This window comes from Leuresthes tenuis, unplaced genomic scaffold (assembly GCF_036924035.1).
Source record: "Leuresthes tenuis unplaced genomic scaffold, fLeuTen1.0.hap1 SCAF_1, whole genome shotgun sequence".
Taxonomy (NCBI): domain Eukaryota; kingdom Metazoa; phylum Chordata; class Actinopteri; order Atheriniformes; family Atherinopsidae; genus Leuresthes; species Leuresthes tenuis.
The window spans coordinates 42,785,071-42,811,643 of record NW_027325355.1 but is presented as its reverse complement, the minus strand read 5'-3'; the positions used below and the strand labels follow the sequence as shown (position 1 = coordinate 42,811,643).

Sequence of the window (26,573 nt, the reverse complement as noted above, 5' to 3'; positions counted from 1 at the left end):
AACCGTATGATTCCAGTACCTATATAATGCACATTTGTCACAGACATTGTTACTTACGGCCACACCACCCTGAATTTGCCCAACCTCGTGTGATCTCGGAAGCCAAACAGGGTTGAGCCTGCTTAGTACTTGGATGGGAGACTGCTTGGGAATACCAGGTGCTGTAAGCTTCTTCTCTTCTCTCTACCACCTGCATGTCTTTTGTTGCAACGTCTGATCACCCTGTGACACATGAGGAAGATGGTCATCTTCAGCTGCTGCTGCTTTGTTGGCAGACACGAAGTGATCTGAGAGTCTCAGTTTCAGTTGCAGAGAATGATCACATCAGAGAAGATGATTTGCCCGCTACACATAACCCTTTCTCGGCAATTATCTGGTTGCATAGAGGAACCGTATGATTCCAGTACCTATATAATGCACATTTGTCAGAGACATTGTTGCTTACGGCCACACCACCCTGAATAAGCCCGACCTCGTCTGATCTCGGACGCCAAGCAGGGTTGTACCTGGTTAGTACTTGGATGGGAGACAGCTTGGGAATACCAGGTGCTGTAAGCTTTTTCTCTTCTCTCTACCACCTGCATGTCTTTTGTTGCAACGTCTGATCACCCTGTGACACGTGAAGAAGTTGGTCATCTTCAGCTGCTGCTGCTTTGTTGGAAGACACGAAGTGATCTGAGAGTCTCAGTTTCAGCTGAAGAGAATAATCACGTCAGGGAAGAAGATGTGCCCACTACACATCAGCCGTTCTCATCAATTATCTGGTTACATAGAGGAACCGTATGATTCCTGTACTTATATAATGCACATTTGTCACAGACATTGTTACTTACGGCCACACCACCCTGAATTTGCCTGACCTCGTCTGATCTCGGAAGCCAAGCAGTGTTGGGCCTGTTTAGTACTTGGGTGGGAGACCGCTTGGGAATACCAGGTGCTGTAAGCTTTTTCTCTTCTCTCTACCACCTGCATGTGTTTTGTTGCAACGTCTGATCACCCTGTGACACATGAGGAAGTTGGTCATCTTCAGCTGCTGCTGCTTTGTTGGCAGACACGAAGTGATCTGAGAGTCTCAGTTTCAGCTGAAGAGAATGATCACATCAGAGAAGATGATATGCCCACTACACATCAGCCTTTCTCGGCAATTATCTGGTTTCATAGAGGAAGTGTATGATTCCAGTACCTATATAATTCACATTTGTAACAAATATTGTTGCTTACCGCCACACCACCCTGAATAAGCCCCACCTTGTCTTAACCTGGAAGCCAAGCAGGGTTGGGACTGGTTTGTACTTCAATGGGAGACTGCTTGGGAATACCAGGTGCTGTAAGCTTTTTCTCTTCTCTCTACCACCTGCATGTCTTTTGTTGCAACATCTGATCACCCTGTGACACATGAGGAAGTTTGTCATCTTCAGCTTCTGCTACTTTGTTGGCAGACACGAAGTGATCTGAGAGTCTCAGTTTCAACTGAAGAGAATAATAACGTCAGGGAACAAGATGTGCCCACTACACATCAGCCTTTCTCGGCAATTATCTGGTTACATAGAGGAACTGTATGATTCCAGTACCTATATAATGCACATTTGTCACAGACATTGTTGCTTACGGCCACACCACCCTCAATATGCCTGACCTCGTCTGATCTCGGAAGCCAAGCACGGTTGGCCTGGTTAGTACTTGGGTGGGAGACTGCTTGGGAATACCAGGTGCTGTAAGCTTTATCTCTTCTCTGGACCACCTGAATGTCTTTTGTTGCAACGTCTGATCACCCTGTGACACATGAGGAAGTTAGTCATCTTCAGCTTCTGCTGCTTTGTTGGCAGACACGAATTGATCTGAGAGTCTCAGTTTCAGCTGCAGAGAATAATCACGTCAGGGAAGAAGATGTGCCCACTACACATAAGCCTTTCTCTGCAATTATCTGGTTACAAAGAGGAACCGTATGATTCCAGTACCTATATAATGCACATTTGTCACAGACATTGTCGCTTACGGCCACACCACCCTGAACATGCCTGACCTCGTCTGATCTCGGAAGCCAAGCACGGTTGGCCTGGTTAGTACTTGGGTGGGAGACTGCTTGGGAATACCAGGTGCTGTAAGCTTTATCTCTTCTCTGGACCACCCGAATGTCTTTTGTTGCAACGTCTGATCACCCTGTGACACATGAGGAAGTTGGTCATCTTCAGCTTCTGCTGCTTTGTTGGCAGACACGAAGTGATCTGAGAGTCTCAGTTTCAGCTGCAGAGAATAATCACGTCAGGGAAGAAGATGTGCCCACTACACATAAGCCTTTCTCTGCAATTATCTGGTTACATAGAGGAACCGTATGATTCCAGTACCTATATAATGCACATTTGTCACAGAGATTGTCGCTTACGGCCACACCACCCTGAATATAATATGCCCGACCTCGTCCGATCTCGGAAGCCAAGCGGGGTTGTGCCTGGTTAGTATTTGGGTGGGAGACTGCTTGGGAATACCAGGTGCTGTAAGCTTTTTCTCTTCTCTCTACCACCTGCATGTCTTTTGTTGCAACTTCTGATCACCCTGTGACACATGAGGAAGTTGGTCATCTTCAGCTGCTGCTGCTTTGTTGGCAGACACGAAGTGATCTGAGAGTCTCAGTTTCAGCTGCAGAGAATAATCACATCAGGGAAGAAGATGTGCCCACTACAAGTCAGCCTTTCTCGGCAATTATCTGGTTACATAGAGGAACCGTATGATTCCAGTACCTATATAATGCACATTTGTCACAGACCATGTTGCTTACGGCCACACCACCCTGAACATGTCTGATCTCGGAAGCCAAGGAGGGTTGGGCCTGGTTAGTACTTAAATGGGAGACCGCTTGGGAATACCAGGAGCTGTAAGCTTTTTGTCTTCTCTCGACCACCTGCATGTCTTTTGTTGCAACGTCTGATCCCCCTGTGACACATGAGGAAGTTGGTCATCTTCAGCTGCTGCTGCTTTGTTGGCAGACACGAAGTGATCTGAGAGTCTCAGTTTAAGCTGCAGAGAATAATCACATCAGGGAAGAAGATGTGCCCATAACAAGTCAGCCTTTCTCATCAATTATCTGGTTACATAGAGGAACCGTATGATTCCAGTACCTATATAATGCACATTTGTCACAGACATTGTTACTTACGGCCACACCACCCTGAATATGCCCGACCTCGTCTGATCTCAGAACCCAAGCAGGGTTGGGCCTGGTTAGTACTTGGATGGGAGACCACTTTGGAATACCAGGTGCTGTAAATTTTTTCTCTTCTCTCTACCACCTGCATGTCTTTTGTTGCAATGTCTGATCGCCCTGTGACACATGAGGAAGTTGGTCATCTTCAGCTGCTGCTGCTTTGTTGGCAGACACGAAGTGATATGAGAGTCTCAGTTTCAGCTGGAGAGAATAATCACGTCAGGGAAGATGTTTCCACTACTTATCAGCCTTTCTTGGCAATTATCTGGTTGCATAGAGGAACCGTATGATTCCAGTACCTATACAGTTTATATTTGTCACAGACATTGTTGCTTACGGCCACACCACCCTGAATATGCCCGACCTCGTCTGATCTTGGAAGCCAAGCAGGGTTGGGCCTGGTTAGTACTTGGATGGGAGACTGCTTGGGAATACCAGGTGCTGTAAGCTTTTTCTCTTCTCTCAACCACCTGCATGTCTTTTGTTGCAACGTCTGATCACCCTGTGACACATGAGGAAGTTGGTCATCTTCAGCTGCTGCTGCTTTGTTGGCAGACACGAAGTGATCTGAGAGTCTCAGTTTCAGCTGCAGAGAATAATCACATCAGGGAAGAAGATGTGCCCACTACAAGTTAGCCTTTCTTGGCAATTATCTGGTTGCATAGAGGAACCGTATGATTCCAGTACCTATATAATGCACATTTGTCACGGACATTGTTACTTACGGCCACACCACCCTGAATATGCCCGACCTCGTCTGATCTCAGAACCCAAGCAGGGTTGGGCCTTGTTAGTACTTGAATGGGAGACTGCTTGGGAATACCAGGTGCTGTAAATTTTTTCTCTTCTCTCTACCACCTGCATGTCTTTTGTTGCAATGTCTGATCGCCCTGTGACACATGAGGAAGTTGGTCATCTTCAGCTGCTGCTGCTTTGTTGGCAGACACGAAGTGATATGAGAGTCTCAGTTTCAGCTGGAGAGAATAATCACGTCAGGGAAGATGTTTCCACTACTTATCAGCCTTTCTTGGCAATTATCTGGTTGCATAGAGGAACCGTATGATTCCAGTACCTATACAGTTTATATTTGTCACAGACATTGTTGCTTATGGCCACACCACCCTGAATATGCCCGACCTCGTCTGATCTTGGAAGCCAAGCAGGGTTGGGCCTGGTTAGTACTTGGATGGGAGACCGCTTGGGAATACCAGGTGCTGTAAGCTTTTTCTCTTCTCTCAACCACCTGCATGTCTTTTGTTGCAACGTCTGATCACCCTGTGACACATGAGGAAGTTGGTCATCTTCAGCTGCTGCTGCTTTGTTGGCAGACACGAAGTGATCTTAGAGTCTCATTTTCAGCTGGAGAAAATTATCACGTCAGGGAACAAGATGTGCCCACTACATATCAGCCTTTCTCGGCAATTATCTTGTTACATAGAGGAACCATATGATTCCATTGCCTATATAATGCACATTTGTCACAGAGATTGTTGCTTACGGCCAAACCACCCTGAATATGTCTGACCTCGTCTGCTCTCAGAAGCCAAGGAGGGTTGGGCCTGGTTAGTACTTGGATGAGAGACCGCTTGGGAATACCAGATGCTGTAAGCTTTTTCTCTTCTCTCTACCACCTGCATGTCTTTTGTTGCAACGTCTGATCACCCTGTGACACATGAGGAAGTTGGTCATCTTCAGCTGCTGCTGCTTTGTTGGCAGACACAAAGTGATCTGAGAGTCTCAGTTTCAGCTGCAGAGAATAATCACGTCAGGGAAGAAGATGTGCCCAGTACACATCAGCCTTTCTCGGAAATTAACTGGTTGCATAGAGGAACCGTATGATTCCAGTACCTATATAATGCACATTTGTCAGAGACATTGTTGCTTACGGCCACACCACCCTGAACATGCCCGACCTCGTCTGATCTCGGAAGCCAAGGAGGGTTGGGCCTGGTTAGTACTTGGATGGAAGACCTCTTGGGAATACCAGGTGCTTTAAGCTTTTTCTCTTCTCTCTACCACCTGTATGTCTTTTGTTGCAACGTCTGATCACCCTATGACACATGAGGAAGTTGGTCATCTTCAGCAGCTGCTGCTGCTTTGTTGGCAGACACGAAGTGATCTGAGAGTCTCAGTTTAAGCTGCAGAGAATGATCACATCAGGGAAGAAGATGTGCCCATAACAAGTGAGCCTTTCTCGGAAATTATCTGGTTACATAGAGGAAGTGTATGATTACAGTACTTATATAATGCACATTTGTCACAGAAATTGTTCCTTACGGCCACACCACCCTGAATATGCCCGACCTCGTCTGATCTCGGAAGCCAAGGAGGGTTGGGCCTGGTTAGTACTTCAATGGGAGACTGCTTGGGAATACCAGGTGCTGTAAGCGTTTTCTCTTCTCTCTACAACCTGCATGTCTTTTGTTGCAACGTCTGATCACCCTGTGACACATGAGGAAGTTGGTCATCTTCAGCTGCTGCTGCTTTGTTGGAAGACACGAAGTGATCTGAGAGTCTCAGTTTCAGCTGTAGAGAATAATCACATCAGGGAAGAAGATGTGCCCACTACAAGTTAGCCTTTCTTGGCAATTATCTGGTTGCATAGAGGAACCGTATGATTCCAGTACCTCTATAATGCACATTTGTCACAGACATTGTTACTTACGGCCACACCACCCTGAATATGCCCAACCTCTTGTGATCTCGGAAGCCAAACAGGGTTGAACCTGCTTAGTACTTGGATGGGAGACTGCTTGGGAATACCAGGTGCTGTAAGCTTCTTCTCTTCTCTCTACCACCTGCATGTCTTTTGTTGCAACGTCTGATCACCCTGTGACACATGAGGAAGTTGGTCATCTTCAGCAGCTGCTGCTTTTTTGGCAGACACGAAGTGATCTGAGAGTCTCAGTTTCAGCTGTAGACAATAATCACATCAGGGAAGAAGATGTGCCCACTACAAGTTAGCCTTTCTTGGCAATTATCTGGTTGCATAGAGGAACCGTATGATTCCAGTACCTATATAATGCACATTTGTCACAGACATTGTTACTTACGGCCACACCACCCTGAATTTGCCCAACCACGTGTGATCTCGGAAGCCAAACAGGGTTGAGCCTGCTTAGTACTTGGATGGGAGACTGCTTGGGAATACCAGGTGCTGTAAGCTTCTTCTCTTCTCTCTACCACCTGCATGTCTTTTGTTGCAACGTCTGATCACCCTGTGACACATGAGGAAGATGGTCATCTTCAGCTGCTGCTGCTTTGTTGGCAGACACGAAGTGATCTGAGAGTCTCAGTTTCAGTTGCAGAGAATGATCACATCAGAGAAGATGATTTGCCCGCTACACATAACCCTTTCTCGGCAATTGTCTGGTTGCATAGAGGAACCGTATGATTCCAGTACCTATATAATGCACATTTGTCAGAGACATTGTTGCTTACGGCCACACCACCCTGAATAAGCCCGACCTCGTCTGATCTCGGACGCCAAGCAGCGTTGTACCTGGTTAGTACTTGGATGGGAGACAGCTTGGGAATACCAGGTGCTGTAAGCTTTTTCTCTTCTCTCTACCACTTGCATGTCTTTTGTTGCAACGTCTGATCACCCTGTGACACGTGAAGAAGTTGGTCATCTTCAGCTGCTGCTGCTTTGTTGGAAGACACGAAGTGATCTGAGAGTCTCAGTTTCAGCTGAAGAGAATAATCACGTCAGGGAAGAAGATGTGCCCACTACACATCAGCCGTTCTCATCAATTATCTGGTTACATAGAGGAACCGTATGATTCCTGTACTTATATAATGCACATTTGTCACAGACATTGTTACTTACGGCCACACCACCCTGAATTTGCCTGACCTCGTCTGATCTCGGAAGCCAAGCAGTGTTGGGCCTGTTTAGTAGTTGGGTGGGAGACCGCTTGGGAATACCAGGTGCTGTAAGCTTTTTCTCTTCTCTCTACCACCTGCATGTGTTTTGTTGCAACGTCTGATCACCCTGTGACACATGAGGAAGTTGGTCATCTTCAGCTGCTGCTGCTTTGTTGGCAGACACGAAGTGATCTGAGAGTCTCAGTTTCAGCTGAAGAGAATGATCACATCAGAGAAGATGATATGCCCACTACACATCAGCCTTTCTCGGCAATTATCTGGTTTCATAGAGGAAGTGTATGATTCCAGTACCTATATAATTCACATTTGTAACAAATATTGTTGCTTACCGCCACACCACCCTGAATAAGCCCCACCTTGTCTTAACCTGGAAGCCAAGCAGGGTTGGGACTGGTTTGTACTTCAATGGGAGACTGCTTGGGAATACCAGGTGCTGTAAGCTTTTTCTCTTCTCTCTACCACCTGCATGTCTTTTGTTGCAACATCTGATCACCCTGTGACACATGAGGAAGTTTGTCATCTTCAGCTTCTGCTACTTTGTTGGCAGACACGAAGTGATCTGAGAGTCTCAGTTTCAACTGAAGAGAATAATAACGTCAGGGAACAAGATGTGCCCACTACACATCAGCCTTTCTCGGCAATTATCTGGTTACATAGAGGAACTGTATGATTCCAGTACCTATATAATGCACATTTGTCACAGACATTGTTGCTTACGGCCACACCACCCTCAATATGCCTGACCTCGTCTGATCTCGGAAGCCAAGCACGGTTGGCCTGGTTAGTACTTGGGTGGGAGACTGCTTGGGAATACCAGGTGCTGTAAGCTTTATCTCTTCTCTGGACCACCTGAATGTCTTTTGTTGCAACGTCTGATCACCCTGTGACACATGAGGAAGTTAGTCATCTTCAGCTTCTGCTGCTTTGTTGGCAGACACGAATTGATCTGAGAGTCTCAGTTTCAGCTGCAGAGAATAATCACGTCAGGGAAGAAGATGTGCCCACTACACATAAGCCTTTCTCTGCAATTATCTGGTTACATAGAGGAACCGTATGATTCCAGTACCTATATAATGCACATTTGTCACAGACATTGTCGCTTACGGCCACACCACCCTGAACATGCCTGACCTCGTCTGATCTCGGAAGCCAAGCACGGTTGGCCTGGTTAGTACTTGGGTGGGAGACTGCTTGGGAATACCAGGTGCTGTAAGCTTTATCTCTTCTCTGGACCACCCGAATGTCTTTTGTTGCAACGTCTGATCACCCTGTGACACATGAGGAAGTTGGTCATCTTCAGCTTCTGCTGCTTTGTTGGCAGACACGAAGTGATCTGAGAGTCTCAGTTTCAGCTGCAGAGAATAATCACGTCAGGGAAGAAGATGTGCCCACTACACATAAGCCTTTCTCTGCAATTATCTGGTTACATAGAGGAACCGTATGATTCCAGTACCTATATAATGCACATTTGTCACAGAGATTGTCGCTTACGGCCTCACCACCCTGAATATAATATGCCCGACCTCATCCGATCTCGGAAGCCAAGCGGGGTTGTGCCTGGTTAGTATTTGGGTGGGAGACTGCTTGGGAATACCAGGTGCTGTAAGCTTTTTCTCTTCTCTCTACCACCTGCATGTCTTTTGTTGCAACTTCTGATCACCCTGTGACACATGAGGAAGTTGGTCATCTTCAGCTGCTGCTGCTTTGTTGGCAGACACGAAGTGATCTGAGAGTCTCAGTTTCAGCTGCAGAGAATAATCACATCAGGGAAGAAGATGTGCCCACTACAAGTCAGCCTTTCTCGGCAATTATCTGGTTACATAGAGGAACCGTATGATTCCAGTACCTATATAATGCACATTTGTCACAGACCATGTTGCTTACGGCCACACCACCCTGAACATGTCTGATCTCTGAAGCCAAGGAGGGTTGGGCCTGGTTAGTACTTAAATGGGAGACCGCTTGGGAATACCAGGAGCTGTAAGCTTTTTGTCTTCTCTCGACCACCTGCATGTCTTTTGTTGCAACGTCTGATCCCCCTGTGACACATGAGGAAGTTGGTCATCTTCAGCTGCTGCTGCTTTGTTGGCAGACACGAAGTGATCTGAGAGTCTCAGTTTAAGCTGCAGAGAATAATCACATCAGGGAAGAAGATGTGCCCATAACAAGTCAGCCTTTCTCATCAATTATCTGGTTACATAGAGGAACCGTATGATTCCAGTACCTATATAATGCACATTTGTCACAGACCATGTTGCTTACGGCCACACCACCCTGAACATGCCCGACCTCGTCTGATCTCGGAAGCCAAGGAGGGTTGGGCCTGGTTAGTACTTAAATGGGAGACCGCTTGGGAATACCAGGAGCTGTAAGCTTTTTGTCTTCTCTCGACCACCTGCATGTCTTTTGTTGCAACGTCTGATCCCCCTGTGACACATGAGGAAGTTGGTCATCTTCAGCTTCTGCTGCTTTGTTGGCAGACACGAAGTGATCTGAGAGTCTCAGTTTCAGCTGCAGAGAATAATCACATCAGGCAAGAAGATGTGCCCACTACAAGTCAGCCTTTCTCGGCAATTATCTGGTTACATAGAGGAACCGTATGATTCCAGTACCTATATAATGCACATTTGTCACAGACCATGTTGCTTACGGCCACACCACCCTGAACATGCCCGACCTCGTCTGATCTCGGAAGCCAAGGAGGGTTGGGCCTGGTTAGTACTTAAATGGGAGACCGCTTGGGAATACCAGGAGCTGTAAGCTTTTTGTCTTCTCTCGACCACCTGCATGTCTTTTGTTGCAACGTCTGATCCCCCTGTGACACATGAGGAAGTTGGTCATCTTCAGCTTCTGCTGCTTTGTTGGCAGACACGAAGTGATCTGAGAGTCTCAGTTTCAGCTGCAGAGAATAATCACATCAGGGAAGAAGATGTGCCCATAACAAGTCAGCCTTTCTCATCAATTATCTGGTTACATAGAGGAATTGTATGATTCCAGTACCTATATAATGCACATTTGTCACAGAAATTGTTCCTTACGGCTACACCACCCTGAATAAGCCCGACCTCGTCTGATCGCGGAAGCCAAGGAGGGTTGGGCCTGGTTAGTACTTTAATGGGAGACTGCTTGGGAATACCAGGTGCTGTAAGCATATTCTCTTCTCTCTACAACCTGCGTGTCTTTTGTTGCAACGTCTGATCACCCTGTGACACATGAGAAAGTTGGCCATCTTCAGCTGCTGCTGCTTTGTTGGAAGACACGAAGTGATCTGAGAGTCTCAGTTTCAGCTGAAGAGAATAATCACGTCAGGGAAGAAGATGTGCCCACTACTTATCAGCTTTTCTCGGCAATTATCTGGTTACATAGAGGAACTGTATGATTCCAGTACCTTTATAATGCACATTTGTCACAGTTGTGGTTAATTACGGCCACACCACCCTGAAAATGCCTGACCACGTCTGATCTCGGAAGCCAAGCAGGTTTTGGCCTGGTTAGTACTTGGATGGTAGACTCTCTGGGAATACCAGGTGCTGTAAGCTTTTTCTCTTCTCTCTACCACCTGCATGTCTTTTGTTGCAACGTCTGATCACCCTGTGACACATGAGGAAGTTGGTCATCTTCAGCTGCTGCTGCTTTGTTGATAGACACGAGGTGATCTGAGAGTCTCAGTTTCAGCTGAAGAGAATAATCACATCAAGGAGGAAGATGAACCCACTACAAGTCAGCCTTTTTCGGCAATTATCTGGTTACACAGAGGAAGTGTATGATTCCAGTACCTATATAATGCACATTTGTCACCGATATTGTTGCTTACGGCCACACCACCCTGAATAAGCCCGACCTCGTCTGATCTCGGAAGCCAAGCAGGGTTGGTTCTGGTTAGTACTTGAATGGTAGACCGCTTGGGAATACCAGGTGCTGTAAGCTTTTTCTCTTCTCTCGACCACCTGCATGTCTTTTGTTGCAACGTCTGATCACCCTGTGACACATGAGGAAGTTGGTCATCTTCAGCTTCTGCTGCTTTGTTGGCAGACACGAAGTGATCTGAGAGTCTCAGTTTCAGCTGAAGAGAATGATCACATCAGAGAAGATGATATGCCCGCTACACATCAGCCTTTCTCGGCAATTATCTGGTTGCATAGAGGAATTGTATGATTCCAGTACCTATATAATGCACATTTGTCAGAGACATTGTTGCTTACGGCCACACCACCCTGAACATGCCCGACCTCGTCTGATCTCGGAAGCTAAGCAGGTTTGAGCCTGCTTAGTGCTTGGATGGGAGACTGCTTGGGAATACCAGGTGCTGTAAGCTTCTTCTCTTCTCTCTACCACCTGCATGTCTTTTGTTGCAACGTCTGATCACCCTGTGACACATGAGGAAGTTGGTCATCTTCAGCTGCTGCTGCTTTGTTGGCAGACACAAAGTGATCTGAGAGTCTCAGTTTCAGTTGCAGAGAATAATCACGTCAGGGAAGAAGATGTGCCCACTACAAGTCAGCCTTTCTCTGCAATTATCTGGTTACATAGAAGAAGTGTATGATTCCAGTACCTATATAATGCACATTTGTCACAGCTATTGTTGCTTACGGCCGCACCACCCTGAATATGCCTGACCTCGTCTGATCTTGGAAGAAAAGCAGGGTTGGGCCTGGTTAGTACTTGGATGGGAGACCACTTCGGAATACCAGGTGCTGTAAGCTTTTTCTCTTCTCTCTACCACCTGCATGTCTTTTGTTGCAACGTCTGATCACCCTGTGACACATGAGGAAGTTGGTCATCTTCAGCTGCTGCTGCTTTGTTGGCTGACACGAAGTGATCTGAGAGTCTCAGTTTCAGTTGCAGAGAATGATCACATCAGAGAAGATGATATGCCCGCTACACATCAGCCTTTCTCGGCAATTATCTGGTTGCATAGAGGAACCGTATGATTCCAGTACCTATATAATGCACATTTGTCAGAGACATTGTTGCTTACGGCCACACAACCCTGAACATGCCTGACCTCGTCTGATCTCGGAAGCCAAGCACAGTTTGGCCTGGTTTGTACTTGGATGGAAGACCTCTTGGGAATACGAGGTGCTGTAAGCTTTTTCTCTTCTCTGTACCACCTGCATGTCTTTTGTTGCAACGTCTGATCACCCTGTGACACATGAGGAAGTTGGTCATCTTCAGCTTCTGCTGCTTTGTTGGCAGACACAAAGTGATCTGAGAGTCTCAGTTTCAGCTCGAGAGAATAATCACGTCAGGGAAGAAGATGTGCCCACTACTTATCAGCTTTTCTTGGCAATTATCTGGTTACATAGAGGAACTGTATGATTCCAGTACCTATATAATGCACATTTGTCACAGTTATGCTTGCTTACGGCCACACCACCCTGAACATATCCGACCTCGTCTGATCTCGGAAGCCAAGGAGGGTTGGGCGTGGTTAATACTTGGATGGAAGACCTCTTGGGAATACCAGGTGCTGTAAGCTTTTTCTCTTCTCTCGACCACCTGCATGTCTTTTAGAAGATTTGCCCACTACAAGTCAGCCTTTCTCGGCAATTATCTGGTTACATAGAGGAACCGTATGATTCCAGTACCTATATAATGCACATTTGTCACAGACATAGTTGCTTACGGCCACACCACCCTGAACATGCCCGACCTCGTCTGATCTCGGTAGCCAAGGAGGGTTGGGCCTGGTTAGTACTTAAATGGGAGACCGCTTGGGAATACCAGGAGCTTTAAGCTTTTTGTCTTCTCTCGACCACCTGCATGTCTTTTGTTGCAACGTCTGATCACCCTGTGACACATGAGGAAGTTGGTCATCTTCAGCTGCTGCTGCTTTGTTGGCAGACACGAAGTGATCTGAGAGTCTCAGTTTCAGCTGCAGAGAATAATCACATCAGGGAAGAAGATGTGCCCATAACAAGTCAGCCTTTCTCTGCAATTATCTGGTTACATAGAGGAATTGTATGATTCCAGTACCTATATAATGCACATTTGTCACAGAAATTGTTCCTTACGGCCACACCACCCTGAATAAGCCCGACCTCGTCTGATCTCGGAAGCCAAGGAGGGTTGGGCCTGGTTAGTACTTTAATGGGAGACTGCTTGGGAATACCAGGTGCTGTAAGCGTTTTCTCTTCTCTCTACAACCTGCATGTCTTTTGTTGCAACGTCTGATCACCCTGTGACACATGAGGAAGTTGGTCATCTTCAGCTGCTGCTGCTTTGTTGGCAGACACAAAGTGATCTCAGAGTCTCAGTTTCAGTTGCAGAGAATGATCACATCAGAGAAGATGATTTGCCCGCTACACATCAGCCTTTCTCGGCAATTATCTGGTTGCATAGAGGAACCGTATGATTCCAGTACCTATATAATGCACATTTGTCAGAGACATTGTTGCTTACGGCCACACCACCCTGAATAAGCCCAACCTCGTCTGATCTCGGACACCAAGAAGGTTGTACCTGGTTAGTACTTGGATGGGAGACAGCTTGGGAATACCAGGTGCTGTAAGCTTTTTCTCTTCTCTCTACCACCTGCATGTCTTTTGTTGCAACGTCTGATCATCCTGTGACACGTGAAGAAGTTGGTCATCTTCAGCTGCTGCTGCTTTGTTGATAGACACGAGGTGATCTGAGAGTCTCAGTTTCAGCTGAAGAGAATAATCACATCAAGGAGGAAGATGAACCCACTACAAGTCAGCGTTTTTCGGCAATTATCTGGTTACACAGAGGAAGTGTATGATTCCAGTACCTATATATTGCACATTTGTCACCGATATTGTTGCTTACGGCCACACCACCCTGAATAAGCCCGACCTCGTCTGATCTCGGAAGCCAAGCAGGGTTGGGCCTGGTTAGTACTTGAATGGTAGACCGCTTGGGAATACCAGGTGCCTTAAGCTTTTTCTCTTCTCTCTACCACCTGCATGTCTTTTGTTGCAACGTCTGATCACCCTGTGACACATGAGGAAGTTGGTCATCTTCAGCTTCTGCTGCTTTGTTGGCAGACACGAAGTGATCTGAGAGTCTCATTTTCAGCTGAAGAGAATGATCACATCAGAGAAGATGATATGCCCGCTACACATCAGCCTTTCTCGGCAATTATCTGGTTGCATAGAGGAACCGTCTGATTCCACTACCTATATAATGCACATTTGTCAGAGACATTGTTGCTTACGGCCACACCACCCTGAACATGCCCGACCTCGTCTGATCTCGGAAGCCAAGCAGGGTTGAGCCTGCTTAGTACTTGGATGGGAGACTGCTTGGGAATACCAGGTGCTGTAAGCTTCTTCTCTTCTCTCTACCACCTGCATGTCTTTTGTTGCAACGTCTGATCACCCTGTGACACATGAGGAAGTTGGTCATCTTCAGCAGCTGCTGCTTCTTTGTTGGCAGACACGAAGTGATCTGAGAGTCTCAGTTTCAGCTGCAGAGAATAATCACATCAGGGAAGAAGATGTGCCCACTACAAGTCAGCCTTTCTCTGCAATTATCTGGTTACATAGAAGAAGTGTATGATTCCAGTACCTATATAATGCACATTTGTCACAGCTATTGTTGCTTACGGCCGCACCACCCTGAATATGCCCGACCTCGTCTGATCTTGGAAGCCAAGGAGGGTTGGGCGTGGTTAGTACTTGGATGGAAGACCTCTTGGGAATACCAGGTACTGTAAGCGTTTTCTCTTCTCTCTACCACCTGCATGTCTTTTGTTGCAACGCCTGATCACCCTGTGACACATGAGGAAGTTGGTCATCTTCAGCTGCTGCTTCTTTGTTGGCAGACACGAAGTGATCTGAGAGTCTCAATTTCAGCTGCAGAGAATAATCACATCAGGGAAGAAGATGTGCCCACTACAAGTCAGCCTTTCTCGGCAATTATCTGGTTGCATAGAGGAACCGTATGATTCCAGTACCTATATAATGCACATTTGTCAGAGACATTGTTGCTTACGGCCACACAACCCTGAACATGCCCGACCTCGTCTGATCTCGGAAGCCAAGCACAGTTGGGCCTGGTTTGTACTTGGATGGAAGACCTCTTGGTCATCTTCAGCTACTGCTGCTTTGTTGGCAGACACGAAGTGATCTGAGAGTCTCAGTTTCAGTTGCAGAGAATGATCACATGAGGGAAGAAGATTTGCCCACTACAAGTCTGCCTTTCTCGGCAATTATCTGGTTACATAGAGGAACCGTATGATTCCAGTACCTATATAATGCACATTTGTCACAGACATTGTTGCTTACGGCCACACCACCCTGAACATCCCCGACCTCGTCTGATCTCGGTAGCCAAGGACGGTTGGGCCTGGTTAGTACTTAAATGGAAGACCGCTTGGGAATACCAGGAGCTGTAAGCTTTTTGTCTTCTCTCGACCACCTGCATGTCTTTTGTTGCAACGTCTGATCACCCTGTGACACATGAGGAAGTTGGTCATCTTCAGCTGCTGCTGCTTCTTTGTTGGCAGACACGAAGTGATCTGAGAGTCTCAATTTCAGCTGCAGAGAATAATCACATCAGGGAAGAAGATGTGCCCACTACAAGTCAGCCTTTCTCGGCAATTATCTGGTTACATAGAGGAAGTGTATGATTCCAGTACCTATATAATGCACATTTGTCACAGATATTGTTGCTTACGGCCACACCACCCTGAATAAGCCCGACCTCGTCTGATCTTGGAAGTCAAGCAGGTTTGGGCCTGGTTAGTACTTGGATGGGAGACTGCTTGGGAATACCAGGTGCTGTAAGCTTTTTCTCTTCTCTCTACCACCTGCATGTCTTTTGTTGCAACGTCTGATCACCCTTTGACACATGAGGAAGTTGGTCATCTTCAGCTGCTGCTGCTTTGTTGGCAGACACAAAGTGATCTGAGAGTCTCATTTTCAGCTGGAGAGAATTATCACGTCAGGGAAGAAGATGTGCCCACTACATATCAGCCTTTCTCGGCAATTATCTGGTTACATAGAGGAAGTGTATGATTCCATTGCCTATATAATGCACATTTGTCACGGAGATTGTTACTTACGGCCGCACCACCCTGAATATGCCCGACCTCGTCTGATCTTGGAAGCCAAGGAGGGTTGGGCGTGGTTAGTACTTGGATGGAAGACCTCTTGGGAATACCAGGTGCTGTAAGCTTTTTCTCTTCTCTCTACCACCTGCATGTCTTTTGTTGCAACGTCTGATCACCCTTTGACACATGAGGAAGTTGGTCATCTTCAGCTGCTGCTGCTTTGTTGGCAGACACAAAGTGATCTGAGAGTCTCAATTTTCAGCTGGAGAGAATTATCACGTCAGGGAAGAAGATGTGCCCACTACATATCAGCCTTTCTCGGCAATTATCTGGTTACATAGAGGAAGTGTATGATTCCATTGCCTATATAATGCACATTTGTCACGGAGATTGTTACTTACGGCCAAACCACCCTGAATATGTCTGACCTTGTCTGATCTTGGAACCCAAGCAGGGTTGGACCTGGTTAGTACTTGAATGGGAGACCCCTTGGGAATGCCAGGTGCTTTAAGCTTTTTCTCTTCTCTCTACCACCTGCATGTATTTTGTTGCAAGGTCTGATCGCCCTGTGACACATGAGGAAGTTGGTCATCTTCAGCTGCTGCTGCTTTGTTGGCAGACACGAAGTGATCTGAGAGTCTCAATTTCAGCTGCAGAGAATAATCACGTCAGGGAAGAAGATGTGCCCACTACAAGTCAGCCTTTCTCGGCAATTATCTGGTTACATAGAGGAAGTGTATGATTCCAGTACCTATATAATGCACATTTGTCACAGATATTGTTGCTTACGGCCACACCACCCTGAATAAGCCCGACCTCGTCTGATCTTGGAAGTCAAGCAGGTTTGGGCCTGGTTAGTACTTGGATGGGAGACTGTCTGGGAATACCAGGTGCTGTAAGCTTTTTCTCTTCTCTCTACCACCTGCATGTCTTTTGTTGCAACGTCTGATCACCCTTTGACACATGAGGAAGTTGGTCATCTTCAGCTGCTGCTGCTTTGTTGGCAGACACAAAGTGATCTGAGAGTCTAATTTTCAGCTGGAGAGAATTATCACGTCAGGGAAGAAGATGTGCCCACTACATATCAGCCTTTCTCGGCAATTATCTGGTTACATAGAGGAAGTGTATGATTCCAGTACCTATATATTGCACATTTGTCACCGATATTGTTGCTTACGGCCACACCACCCTGAATAAGCCCGACCTCGTCTGATCTCGGAAGCCAAGCAGGGTTGGGCCTGGTTAGTACTTGAATGGTAGACCGCTTGGGAATACCAGGTGCCTTAAGCTTTTTCTCTTCTCTCTACCACCTGCATGTCTTTTGTTGCAACGTCTGATCACCCTGTGACACATGAGGAAGTTGGTCATCTTCAGCTTCTGCTGCTTTGTTGGCAGACACGAAGTGATCTGAGAGTCTCAGTTTCAGCTGAAGAGAATGATCACATCAGAGAAGATGATATGCCCGCTACACATCAGCCTTTCTCGGCAATTATCTGGTTGCATAGAGGAACCGTATGATTCCACTACCTATATAATGCACATTTGTCAGAGACATTGTTGCTTACGGCCACACCACCCTGAACATGCCCGACCTCGTCTGATCTCGGAAGCCAAGCAGGGTTGAGCCTGCTTAGTACTTGGATGGGAGACTGCTTGGGAATACCAGGTGCTGTAAGCTTCTTCTCTTCTCTCTACCACCTGCATGTCTTTTGTTGCAACGTCTGATCATCCTGTGACACATGAGGAAGTTGGTCATCTTCAGCAGCTGCTGCTTCTTTGTTGGCAGACACGAAGTGATCTGAGAGTCTCAGTTTCAGCTGCAGAGAATAATCACATCAGGGAAGAAGATGTGCCCACTACAAGTCAGCCTTTCTCTGCAATTATCTGGTTACATAGAAGAAGTGTATGATTCCAGTACCTATATAATGCACATTTGTCACAGCTTTTGTTGCTTACGGCCGCACCACCCTGAATATGCCCGACCTCGTCTGATCTTGGAAGCCAAGGAGGGTTGGGCGTGGTTAGTACTTGGATGGAAGACCTCTTGGGAATACCAGGTACTGTAAGCGTTTTCTCTTCTCTCTACCACCTGCATGTCTTTTGTTGCAACGCCTGATCACCCTGTGACACATGAGGAAGTTGGTCATCTTCAGCTGCTGCTTCTTTGTTGGCAGACACGAAGTGATCTGAGAGTCTCAATTTCAGCTGCAGAGAATGATCACATCAGGGAAGAAGATGTGCCCACTACAAGTCAGCCTTTCTCGGCAATTATCTGGTTGCATAGAGGAACCGTATGATTTCAGTACCTATATAATGCACATTTGTCAGAGACATTGTTGCTTACGGCCACACAACCCTGAACATGCCCGACCTCGTCTGATCTCGGAAGCCAAGCACAGTACGGCCTGGTTTGTACTTGGATGGAAGACCTCTTGGTCATCTTCAGCTACTGCTGCTTTGTTGGCAGACACGAAGTGATCTGAGAGTCTCAGTTTCAGTTGCAGAGAATGATCACATGAGGGAAGAAGATTTGCCCACTACAAGTCTGCCTTTCTCGGCAATTATCTGGTTACATAGAGGAACCGTATGATTCCAGTACCTATATAATGCACATTTGTCACAGACATTGTTGCTTACGGCCTCACCACCCTGAACATGCCCGACCTCGTCTGATCTCGGTAGCCAAGGACGGTTGGGCCTGGTTAGTACTTAAATGGGAGACCGCTTGGGAATACCAGGAGCTGTAAGCTTTTTGTCTTCTCTCGACCACCTGCATGTCTTTTGTTGCAACGTCTGATCACCCTGTGACACATGAGGAAGTTGGTCATCTTCAGCTGCTGCTGCTTCTTTGTTGGCAGACACGAAGTGATCTGAGAGTCTCAATTTCAGCTGGAGAGAATTATCACGTCAGGGAAGAAGATGTGCCCACTACATATCAGCCTTTCTCGGCAATTATCTGGTTACATAGAGGAAGTGTATGATTCCATTGCCTATATAATGCACATTTGTCACGGAGATTGTTACTTACGGCCGCACCACCCTGAATATGCCCGACCTCGTCTGATCTTGGAAGCCAAGGAGGGTTGGGCGTGGTTAGTACTTGGATGGAAGACCTCTTGGGAATACCAGGTGCTGTAAGCTTTTTCTCTTCTCTCTACCACCTGCATGTCTTTTGTTGCAACGTCTGATCACCCTTTGACACATGAGGAAGTTGGTCATCTTCAGCTGCTGCTGCTTTGTTGGCAGACACAAAGTGATCTGAGAGTCTCAATTTTCAGCTGGAGAGAATTATCACGTCAGGGAAGAAGATGTGCCCACTACATATCAGCCTTTCTCGGCAATTATCTGGTTACATAGAGGAAGTGTATGATTCCATTGCCTATATAATGCACATTTGTCACGGAGATTGTTACTTACGGCCAAACCACCCTCAATATGTCTGACCTTGTCTGATCTTGGAACCCAAGCAGGGTTGGACCTGGTTAGTACTTGAATGGGAGACCCCTTGGGAATGCCAGGTGCTTTAAGCTTTTTCTCTTCTCTCTACCACCTGCATGTATTTTGTTGCAAGGTCTGATCGCCCTGTGACACATGAGGAAGTTGGTCATCTTCAGCTGCTGCTGCTTTGTTGGCAGACACGAAGTGATCTGAGAGTCTCAATTTCAGCTGCAGAGAATAATCACGTCAGGGAAGAAGATGTGCCCACTACAAGTCAGCCTTTCTCGGCAATTATCTGGTTACATAGAGGAAGTGTATGATTCCAGTACCTATATAATGCACATTTGTCACAGATATTGTTGCTTACGGCCACACCACCCTGAATAAGCCCGACCTCGTCTGATCTTGGAAGTCAAGCAGGTTTGGGCCTGGTTAGTACTTGGATGGGAGACTGTCTGGGAATACCAGGTGCTGTAAGCTTTTTCTCTTCTCTCTACCACCTGCATGTCTTTTGTTGCAACGTCTGATCACCCTTTGACACATGAGGAAGTTGGTCATCTTCAGCTGCTGCTGCTTTGTTGGCAGACACAAAGTGATCTGAGAGTCTAATTTTCAGCTGGAGAGAATTATCACGTCAGGGAAGAAGATGTGCCCACTACATATCAGCCTTTCTCGGCAATTATCTGGTTACATAGAGGAAGTGTATGATTCCAGTACCTATATATTGCACATTTGTCACCGATATTGTTGCTTACGGCCACACCACCCTGAATAAGCCCGACCTCGTCTGATCTCGGAAGCCAAGCAGGGTTGGGCCTGGTTAGTACTTGAATGGTAGACCGCTTGGGAATACCAGGTGCCTTAAGCTTTTTCTCTTCTCTCTACCACCTGCATGTCTTTTGTTGCAACGTCTGATCACCCTGTGACACATGAGGAAGTTGGTCATCTTCAGCTTCTGCTGCTTTGTTGGCAGACACGAAGTGATCTGAGAGTCTCAGTTTCAGCTGAAGAGAATGATCACATCAGAGAAGATGATATGCCCGCTACACATCAGCCTTTCTCGGCAATTATCTGGTTGCATAGAGGAACCGTATGATTCCACTACCTATATAATGCACATTTGTCAGAGACATTGTTGCTTACGGCCACACCACCCTGAACATGCCCGACCTCGTCTGATCTCGGAAGCCAAGCAGGGTTGAGCCTGCTTAGTACTTGGATGGGAGACTGCTTGGGAATACCAGGTGCTGTAAGCTTCTTCTCTTCTCTCTACCACCTGCATGTCTTTTGTTGCAACGTCTGATCATCCTGTGACACATGAGGAAGTTGGTCATCTTCAGCAGCTGCTGCTTCTTTGTTGGCAGACACGAAGTGATCTGAGAGTCTCAGTTTCAGCTGCAGAGAATAATCACATCAGGGAAGAAGATGTGCCCACTACAAGTCAGCCTTTCTCTGCAATTATCTGGTTACATAGAAGAAGTGTATGATTCCAGTACCTATATAATGCACATTTGTCACAGCTTTTGTTGCTTACGGCCGCACCACCCTGAATATGCCCGACCTCGTCTGATCTTGGAAGCCAAGGAGGGTTGGGCGTGGTTAGTACTTGGATGGAAGACCTCTTGGGAATACCAGGTACTGTAAGCGTTTTCTCTTCTCTCTACCACCTGCATGTCTTTTGTTGCAACGCCTGATCACCCTGTGACACATGAGGAAGTTGGTCATCTTCAGCTGCTGCTTCTTTGTTGGCAGACACGAAGTGATCTGAGAGTCTCAATTTCAGCTGCAGAGAATGATCACATCAGGGAAGAAGATGTGCCCACTACAAGTCAGCCTTTCTCGGCAATTATCTGGTTGCATAGAGGAACCGTATGATTTCAGTACCTATATAATGCACATTTGTCAGAGACATTGTTGCTTACGGCCACACAACCCTGAACATGCCCGACCTCGTCTGATCTCGGAAGCCAAGCACAGTACGGCCTGGTTTGTACTTGGATGGAAGACCTCTTGGTCATCTTCAGCTACTGCTGCTTTGTTGGCAGACACGAAGTGATCTGAGAGTCTCAGTTTCAGTTGCAGAGAATGATCACATGAGGGAAGAAGATTTGCCCACTACAAGTCTGCCTTTCTCGGCAATTATCTGGTTACATAGAGGAACCGTATGATTCCAGTACCTATATAATGCACATTTGTCACAGACATTGTTGCTTACGGCCACACCACCCTGAACATGCCCGACCTCGTCTGATCTCGGTAGCCAAGGACGGTTGGGCCTGGTTAGTACTTAAATGGGAGACCGCTTGGGAATACCAGGAGCTGTAAGCTTTTTGTCTTCTCTCGACCACCTGCATGTCTTTTGTTGCAACGTCTGATCACCCTGTGACACATGAGGAAGTTGGTCATCTTCAGCTGCTGCTGCTTCTTTGTTGGCAGACACGAAGTGATCTGAGAGTCTCAATTTCAGCTGGAGAGAATTATCACGTCAGGGAAGAAGATGTGCCCACTACATATCAGCCTTTCTCGGCAATTATCTGGTTACATAGAGGAAGTGTATGATTCCATTGCCTATATAATGCACATTTGTCACGGAGATTGTTACTTACGGCCGCACCACCCTGAATATGCCCGACCTCGTCTGATCTTGGAAGCCAAGGAGGGTTGGGCGTGGTTAGTACTTGGATGGAAGACCTCTTGGGAATACCAGGTGCTGTAAGCTTTTTCTCTTCTCTCTACCACCTGCATGTCTTTTGTTGCAACGTCTGATCACCCTTTGACACATGAGGAAGTTGGTCATCTTCAGCTGCTGCTGCTTTGTTGGCAGACACAAAGTGATCTGAGAGTCTCAATTTTCAGCTGGAGAGAATTATCACGTCAGGGAAGAAGATGTGCCCACTACATATCAGCCTTTCTCGGCAATTATCTGGTTACATAGAGGAAGTGTATGATTCCATTGCCTATATAATGCACATTTGTCACGGAGATTGTTACTTACGGCCAAACCACCCTGAATATGTCTGACCTTGTCTGATCTTGGAACCCAAGCAGGGTTGGACCTGGTTAGTACTTGAATGGGAGACCCCTTGGGAATGCCAGGTGCTTTAAGCTTTTTCTCTTCTCTCTACCACCTGCATGTATTTTGTTGCAAGGTCTGATCGCCCTGTGACACATGAGGAAGTTGGTCATCTTCAGCTGCTGCTGCTTTGTTGGCAGACACGAAGTGATCTGAGAGTCTCAATTTCAGCTGCAGAGAATAATCACGTCAGGGAAGAAGATGTGCCCACTACAAGTCAGCCTTTCTCGGCAATTATCTGGTTACATAGAGGAAGTGTATGATTCCAGTACCTATATAATGCACATTTGTCACAGATATTGTTGCTTACGGCCACACCACCCTGAATAAGCCCGACCTCGTCTGATCTTGGAAGTCAAGCAGGTTTGGGCCTGGTTAGTACTTGGATGGGAGACTGTCTGGGAATACCAGGTGCTGTAAGCTTTTTCTCTTCTCTCTACCACCTGCATGTCTTTTGTTGCAACGTCTGATCACCCTTTGACACATGAGGAAGTTGGTCATCTTCAGCTGCTGCTGCTTTGTTGGCAGACACAAAGTGATCTGAGAGTCTAATTTTCAGCTGGAGAGAATTATCACGTCAGGGAAGAAGATGTGCCCACTACATATCAGCCTTTCTCGGCAATTATCTGGTTACATAGAGGAAGTGTATGATTCCAGTACCTATATATTGCACATTTGTCACCGATATTGTTGCTTACGGCCACACCACCCTGAATAAGCCCGACCTCGTCTGATCTCGGAAGCCAAGCAGGGTTGGGCCTGGTTAGTACTTGAATGGTAGACCGCTTGGGAATACCAGGTGCCTTAAGCTTTTTCTCTTCTCTCTACCACCTGCATGTCTTTTGTTGCAACGTCTGATCACCCTGTGACACATGAGGAAGTTGGTCATCTTCAGCTTCTGCTGCTTTGTTGGCAGACACGAAGTGATCTGAGAGTCTCAGTTTCAGCTGAAGAGAATGATCACATCAGAGAAGATGATATGCCCGCTACACATCAGCCTTTCTCGGCAATTATCTGGTTGCATAGAGGAACCGTATGATTCCACTACCTATATAATGCACATTTGTCAGAGACATTGTTGCTTACGGCCACACCACCCTGAACATGCCCGACCTCGTCTGATCTCGGAAGCCAAGCAGGGTTGAGCCTGCTTAGTACTTGGATGGGAGACTGCTTGGGAATACCAGGTGCTGTAAGCTTCTTCTCTTCTCTCTACCACCTGCATGTCTTTTGTTGCAACGTCTGATCATCCTGTGACACATGAGGAAGTTGGTCATCTTCAGCAGCTGCTGCTTCTTTGTTGGCAGACACGAAGTGATCTGAGAGTCTCAGTTTCAGCTGCAGAGAATAATCACATCAGGGAAGAAGATGTGCCCACTACAAGTCAGCCTTTCTCTGCAATTATCTGGTTACATAGAAGAAGTGTATGATTCCAGTACCTATATAATGCACATTTGTCACAGCTTTTGTTGCTTACGGCCGCACCACCCTGAATATGCCCGACCTCGTCTGATCTTGGAAGCCAAGGAGGGTTGGGCGTGGTTAGTACTTGGATGGAAGACCTCTTGGGAATACCAGGTACTGTAAGCGTTTTCTCTTCTCTCTACCACCTGCATGTCTTTTGTTGCAACGCCTGATCACCCTGTGACACATGAGGAAGTTGGTCATCTTCAGCTGCTGCTTCTTTGTTGGCAGACACGAAGTGATCTGAGAGTCTCAATTTCAGCTGCAGAGAATGATCACATCAGGGAAGAAGATGTGCCCACTACAAGTCAGCCTTTCTCGGCAATTATCTGGTTGCATAGAGGAACCGTATGATTTCAGTACCTATATAATGCACATTTGTCAGAGACATTGTTGCTTACGGCCACACAACCCTGAACATGCCCGACCTCGTCTGATCTCGGAAGCCAAGCACAGTACGGCCTGGTTTGTACTTGGATGGAAGACCTCTTGGTCATCTTCAGCTACTGCTGCTTTGTTGGCAGACACGAAGTGATCTGAGAGTCTCAGTTTCAGTTGCAGAGAATGATCACATGAGGGAAGAAGATTTGCCCACTACAAGTCTGCCTTTCTCGGCAATTATCTGGTTACATAGAGGAACCGTATGATTCCAGTACCTATATAATGCACATTTGTCACAGACATTGTTGCTTACGGCCACACCACCCTGAACATGCCCGACCTCGTCTGATCTCGGTAGCCAAGGACGGTTGGGCCTGGTTAGTACTTAAATGGGAGACCGCTTGGGAATACCAGGAGCTGTAAGCTTTTTGTCTTCTCTCGACCACCTGCATGTCTTTTGTTGCAACGTCTGATCACCCTGTGACACATGAGGAAGTTGGTCATCTTCAGCTGCTGCTGCTTCTTTGTTGGCAGACACGAAGTGATCTGAGAGTCTCAATTTCAGCTGCAGAGAATAATCACATCAGGGAAGAAGATGTGCCCACTACAAGTCAGCCTTTCTCGGCAATTATCTGGTTACATAGAGGAAGTGTATGATTCCAGTACCTATATAATGCACATTTGTCACAGTTATGGTTGCTTACGGCCACACCACCCTGAACATACCCGACCTCGTCTGATCTCGGAAGCCAAGGAGGGTTGGGCGTGCTTAGTACTTGGATGGAAGACCTCTTGGGAATACCAGGTGCTGTAAGCTTTTTCTCTTCTCTCGACCACCTGCATGTCTTTTGTTGCAATGTCTGATCACCCTGTGACACATGAGGAAGGTGGTCATCTTCAGCTGCTGCTGCTTTGTTGGCAGACACAAAGTGATCTGAGAGTCTCAGTTTCAGTTGCAGAGAATGATCACATCAGAGAAGATGATATGCCCGCTACACATCAGCCTTTCTCGGCAATTATCTGGTTGCATAGAGGAACCGTATGATTCCAGTACCTATATAATGCACATTTGTCAGAGACATTGTTGCTTACGGCCACACCACCCTGAACATGCCCGACCTTGTCTGATCTCGGAATTATAGCACGGTTGGTCCTGGTTAGTACTTGGATGGGAGTCCGCTTGGGAATACCAGTTGCTGTAAGCTTCTTCTCTTCTCTCTACCACCTGCATGTCTTTTGTTGCAACGTCTGATCATCCTGTGACACATGAGGAAGTTGGTCATCTTCAGCAGCTGCTGCTGCTTTGTTGGCAGACACGAAGTGATCTGAGAGTCTCAGTTTCAGCTGCAGAGAATAATCACATCAGGGAAGAAGATGTGCCCACTACAAGTTAGCCTTTCTCTGCAATTATCTGGTTACATAGAGGAAGTGTATGGTTCCAGTACTTATATAATGCACATTTGTCACAGATATTGTTGCTTACGGCCACACCACCCTGAATAAACCAGACCTCATCTGATCTTGGAAGCAAAGCAGGGTTGGGCCTGTTTAGTACTTGGATGGGAGACCACTTGGGAATACCAAGTGCTGTAAGCTTTTTCTCTTCTCTCAACCACCTGCATGTCTTTTGTTGCAACGTCTGATCACCCTGTGACACATGAGGAAGGTGGTCATCTTCAGCTGCTGCTGCTTTGTTGGCAGACACGAAGTGATCTGAGAGTCTCAGTTTCAGCTGCAGAGAATAATCACATCAGGGAAGAAGATGTGCCCACTACAAGTTAGCCTTTCTCTGCAATTATCTGGTTACATAGAGGAAGTGTATGGTTCCAGTACTTATATAATGCACATTTGTCACCGATATTGTTGCTTACGGCCACACCACCCTGAATAAGCCCGACCTCGTCTGATCTCGGAAGCCAAGCAGGGTTGGGCCTGGTTAGTACTTGAATGGTAGACCGCTTGGGAATACCAGGTGCCTTAAGCTTTTTCTCTTCTCTCTACCACCTGCATGTCTTTTGTTGCAACGTCTGATCACCCTGTGACACATGAGGAAGTTGGTCATCTTCAGCTTCTGCTGCTTTGTTGGCAGACACGAAGTGATCTGAGAGTCT

At 46.8% G+C, this 26,573-nt stretch overlaps 2 non-coding genes and 60 pseudogenes across 2 annotated transcripts; all 62 read left to right on the top strand.

Moving 5' to 3' along the window:
• The first annotated feature begins 51 nt into the window (after nucleotides 1–51).
• LOC140295909 (5S ribosomal RNA) lies at nucleotides 52–170 on the top strand (annotated as a pseudogene).
• A 269-nt stretch (nucleotides 171–439) lies between these two features.
• On the top strand, nucleotides 440–558 carry LOC140290540 (5S ribosomal RNA; annotated as a pseudogene).
• Nucleotides 559–827: 269 nt separating this feature from the next.
• Nucleotides 828–946, top strand: LOC140316282 (5S ribosomal RNA; annotated as a pseudogene).
• A 657-nt stretch (nucleotides 947–1,603) lies between these two features.
• On the top strand, nucleotides 1,604–1,721 carry LOC140293444 (5S ribosomal RNA; annotated as a pseudogene).
• A 269-nt stretch (nucleotides 1,722–1,990) lies between these two features.
• Nucleotides 1,991–2,108, top strand: LOC140289570 (5S ribosomal RNA; annotated as a pseudogene).
• Nucleotides 2,109–2,377: 269 nt separating this feature from the next.
• LOC140289232 (5S ribosomal RNA) lies at nucleotides 2,378–2,501 on the top strand (annotated as a pseudogene).
• Nucleotides 2,502–2,770: 269 nt separating this feature from the next.
• Nucleotides 2,771–2,879, top strand: LOC140296733 (5S ribosomal RNA; annotated as a pseudogene).
• Nucleotides 2,880–3,148: 269 nt separating this feature from the next.
• LOC140312530 (5S ribosomal RNA) lies at nucleotides 3,149–3,267 on the top strand (annotated as a pseudogene).
• Nucleotides 3,268–3,533: 266 nt separating this feature from the next.
• Nucleotides 3,534–3,652, top strand: LOC140297676 (5S ribosomal RNA). The gene has a single exon (XR_011913390.1). It is a non-coding gene; the product is annotated as a 5S ribosomal RNA (ribosomal RNA).
• Nucleotides 3,653–3,921: 269 nt separating this feature from the next.
• On the top strand, nucleotides 3,922–4,040 carry LOC140292425 (5S ribosomal RNA; annotated as a pseudogene).
• Nucleotides 4,041–4,306: 266 nt separating this feature from the next.
• LOC140293098 (5S ribosomal RNA) lies at nucleotides 4,307–4,425 on the top strand. Its single transcript, XR_011912639.1, has one exon. It is a non-coding gene; the product is annotated as a 5S ribosomal RNA (ribosomal RNA).
• A 269-nt stretch (nucleotides 4,426–4,694) lies between these two features.
• On the top strand, nucleotides 4,695–4,813 carry LOC140291518 (5S ribosomal RNA; annotated as a pseudogene).
• A 269-nt stretch (nucleotides 4,814–5,082) lies between these two features.
• LOC140307054 (5S ribosomal RNA) lies at nucleotides 5,083–5,201 on the top strand (annotated as a pseudogene).
• Nucleotides 5,202–5,473: 272 nt separating this feature from the next.
• On the top strand, nucleotides 5,474–5,592 carry LOC140277374 (5S ribosomal RNA; annotated as a pseudogene).
• A 269-nt stretch (nucleotides 5,593–5,861) lies between these two features.
• Nucleotides 5,862–5,980, top strand: LOC140296553 (5S ribosomal RNA; annotated as a pseudogene).
• A 269-nt stretch (nucleotides 5,981–6,249) lies between these two features.
• On the top strand, nucleotides 6,250–6,368 carry LOC140296252 (5S ribosomal RNA; annotated as a pseudogene).
• Nucleotides 6,369–6,637: 269 nt separating this feature from the next.
• LOC140294501 (5S ribosomal RNA) lies at nucleotides 6,638–6,756 on the top strand (annotated as a pseudogene).
• Nucleotides 6,757–7,025: 269 nt separating this feature from the next.
• LOC140286077 (5S ribosomal RNA) lies at nucleotides 7,026–7,144 on the top strand (annotated as a pseudogene).
• A 657-nt stretch (nucleotides 7,145–7,801) lies between these two features.
• LOC140293443 (5S ribosomal RNA) lies at nucleotides 7,802–7,919 on the top strand (annotated as a pseudogene).
• Nucleotides 7,920–8,188: 269 nt separating this feature from the next.
• On the top strand, nucleotides 8,189–8,306 carry LOC140289569 (5S ribosomal RNA; annotated as a pseudogene).
• A 269-nt stretch (nucleotides 8,307–8,575) lies between these two features.
• LOC140291336 (5S ribosomal RNA) lies at nucleotides 8,576–8,699 on the top strand (annotated as a pseudogene).
• Nucleotides 8,700–8,968: 269 nt separating this feature from the next.
• Nucleotides 8,969–9,077, top strand: LOC140296920 (5S ribosomal RNA; annotated as a pseudogene).
• Nucleotides 9,078–9,346: 269 nt separating this feature from the next.
• LOC140300682 (5S ribosomal RNA) lies at nucleotides 9,347–9,465 on the top strand (annotated as a pseudogene).
• A 269-nt stretch (nucleotides 9,466–9,734) lies between these two features.
• Nucleotides 9,735–9,853, top strand: LOC140300681 (5S ribosomal RNA; annotated as a pseudogene).
• A 269-nt stretch (nucleotides 9,854–10,122) lies between these two features.
• On the top strand, nucleotides 10,123–10,241 carry LOC140294792 (5S ribosomal RNA; annotated as a pseudogene).
• Nucleotides 10,242–10,510: 269 nt separating this feature from the next.
• Nucleotides 10,511–10,629, top strand: LOC140295218 (5S ribosomal RNA; annotated as a pseudogene).
• Nucleotides 10,630–10,898: 269 nt separating this feature from the next.
• LOC140312402 (5S ribosomal RNA) lies at nucleotides 10,899–11,017 on the top strand (annotated as a pseudogene).
• Nucleotides 11,018–11,286: 269 nt separating this feature from the next.
• LOC140289342 (5S ribosomal RNA) lies at nucleotides 11,287–11,405 on the top strand (annotated as a pseudogene).
• A 269-nt stretch (nucleotides 11,406–11,674) lies between these two features.
• LOC140304992 (5S ribosomal RNA) lies at nucleotides 11,675–11,793 on the top strand (annotated as a pseudogene).
• Nucleotides 11,794–12,062: 269 nt separating this feature from the next.
• Nucleotides 12,063–12,181, top strand: LOC140292850 (5S ribosomal RNA; annotated as a pseudogene).
• A 269-nt stretch (nucleotides 12,182–12,450) lies between these two features.
• On the top strand, nucleotides 12,451–12,569 carry LOC140288955 (5S ribosomal RNA; annotated as a pseudogene).
• Nucleotides 12,570–12,710: 141 nt separating this feature from the next.
• LOC140288978 (5S ribosomal RNA) lies at nucleotides 12,711–12,829 on the top strand (annotated as a pseudogene).
• A 269-nt stretch (nucleotides 12,830–13,098) lies between these two features.
• Nucleotides 13,099–13,217, top strand: LOC140288557 (5S ribosomal RNA; annotated as a pseudogene).
• A 656-nt stretch (nucleotides 13,218–13,873) lies between these two features.
• On the top strand, nucleotides 13,874–13,992 carry LOC140300990 (5S ribosomal RNA; annotated as a pseudogene).
• A 269-nt stretch (nucleotides 13,993–14,261) lies between these two features.
• Nucleotides 14,262–14,380, top strand: LOC140300293 (5S ribosomal RNA; annotated as a pseudogene).
• A 272-nt stretch (nucleotides 14,381–14,652) lies between these two features.
• On the top strand, nucleotides 14,653–14,771 carry LOC140294107 (5S ribosomal RNA; annotated as a pseudogene).
• A 562-nt stretch (nucleotides 14,772–15,333) lies between these two features.
• LOC140291740 (5S ribosomal RNA) lies at nucleotides 15,334–15,452 on the top strand (annotated as a pseudogene).
• Nucleotides 15,453–15,724: 272 nt separating this feature from the next.
• Nucleotides 15,725–15,843, top strand: LOC140298092 (5S ribosomal RNA; annotated as a pseudogene).
• Nucleotides 15,844–16,112: 269 nt separating this feature from the next.
• LOC140292683 (5S ribosomal RNA) lies at nucleotides 16,113–16,231 on the top strand (annotated as a pseudogene).
• Nucleotides 16,232–16,501: 270 nt separating this feature from the next.
• Nucleotides 16,502–16,620, top strand: LOC140297127 (5S ribosomal RNA; annotated as a pseudogene).
• Nucleotides 16,621–16,889: 269 nt separating this feature from the next.
• Nucleotides 16,890–17,008, top strand: LOC140301686 (5S ribosomal RNA; annotated as a pseudogene).
• A 269-nt stretch (nucleotides 17,009–17,277) lies between these two features.
• On the top strand, nucleotides 17,278–17,396 carry LOC140300989 (5S ribosomal RNA; annotated as a pseudogene).
• A 269-nt stretch (nucleotides 17,397–17,665) lies between these two features.
• LOC140300271 (5S ribosomal RNA) lies at nucleotides 17,666–17,784 on the top strand (annotated as a pseudogene).
• Nucleotides 17,785–18,056: 272 nt separating this feature from the next.
• Nucleotides 18,057–18,175, top strand: LOC140294106 (5S ribosomal RNA; annotated as a pseudogene).
• Nucleotides 18,176–18,737: 562 nt separating this feature from the next.
• On the top strand, nucleotides 18,738–18,856 carry LOC140290898 (5S ribosomal RNA; annotated as a pseudogene).
• Nucleotides 18,857–19,128: 272 nt separating this feature from the next.
• On the top strand, nucleotides 19,129–19,247 carry LOC140292681 (5S ribosomal RNA; annotated as a pseudogene).
• A 658-nt stretch (nucleotides 19,248–19,905) lies between these two features.
• LOC140301680 (5S ribosomal RNA) lies at nucleotides 19,906–20,024 on the top strand (annotated as a pseudogene).
• A 269-nt stretch (nucleotides 20,025–20,293) lies between these two features.
• On the top strand, nucleotides 20,294–20,412 carry LOC140300987 (5S ribosomal RNA; annotated as a pseudogene).
• A 269-nt stretch (nucleotides 20,413–20,681) lies between these two features.
• LOC140300260 (5S ribosomal RNA) lies at nucleotides 20,682–20,800 on the top strand (annotated as a pseudogene).
• A 272-nt stretch (nucleotides 20,801–21,072) lies between these two features.
• On the top strand, nucleotides 21,073–21,191 carry LOC140294105 (5S ribosomal RNA; annotated as a pseudogene).
• A 562-nt stretch (nucleotides 21,192–21,753) lies between these two features.
• On the top strand, nucleotides 21,754–21,872 carry LOC140280422 (5S ribosomal RNA; annotated as a pseudogene).
• Nucleotides 21,873–22,144: 272 nt separating this feature from the next.
• LOC140292680 (5S ribosomal RNA) lies at nucleotides 22,145–22,263 on the top strand (annotated as a pseudogene).
• Nucleotides 22,264–22,533: 270 nt separating this feature from the next.
• LOC140297125 (5S ribosomal RNA) lies at nucleotides 22,534–22,652 on the top strand (annotated as a pseudogene).
• A 269-nt stretch (nucleotides 22,653–22,921) lies between these two features.
• LOC140301676 (5S ribosomal RNA) lies at nucleotides 22,922–23,040 on the top strand (annotated as a pseudogene).
• Nucleotides 23,041–23,309: 269 nt separating this feature from the next.
• LOC140300986 (5S ribosomal RNA) lies at nucleotides 23,310–23,428 on the top strand (annotated as a pseudogene).
• Nucleotides 23,429–23,697: 269 nt separating this feature from the next.
• Nucleotides 23,698–23,816, top strand: LOC140300249 (5S ribosomal RNA; annotated as a pseudogene).
• A 272-nt stretch (nucleotides 23,817–24,088) lies between these two features.
• Nucleotides 24,089–24,207, top strand: LOC140294103 (5S ribosomal RNA; annotated as a pseudogene).
• A 562-nt stretch (nucleotides 24,208–24,769) lies between these two features.
• LOC140280417 (5S ribosomal RNA) lies at nucleotides 24,770–24,888 on the top strand (annotated as a pseudogene).
• A 272-nt stretch (nucleotides 24,889–25,160) lies between these two features.
• On the top strand, nucleotides 25,161–25,279 carry LOC140319786 (5S ribosomal RNA; annotated as a pseudogene).
• Nucleotides 25,280–25,548: 269 nt separating this feature from the next.
• On the top strand, nucleotides 25,549–25,667 carry LOC140295886 (5S ribosomal RNA; annotated as a pseudogene).
• Nucleotides 25,668–25,939: 272 nt separating this feature from the next.
• On the top strand, nucleotides 25,940–26,058 carry LOC140310221 (5S ribosomal RNA; annotated as a pseudogene).
• Nucleotides 26,059–26,327: 269 nt separating this feature from the next.
• Nucleotides 26,328–26,446, top strand: LOC140300985 (5S ribosomal RNA; annotated as a pseudogene).
• Nucleotides 26,447–26,573: the final 127 nt, after the last annotated feature.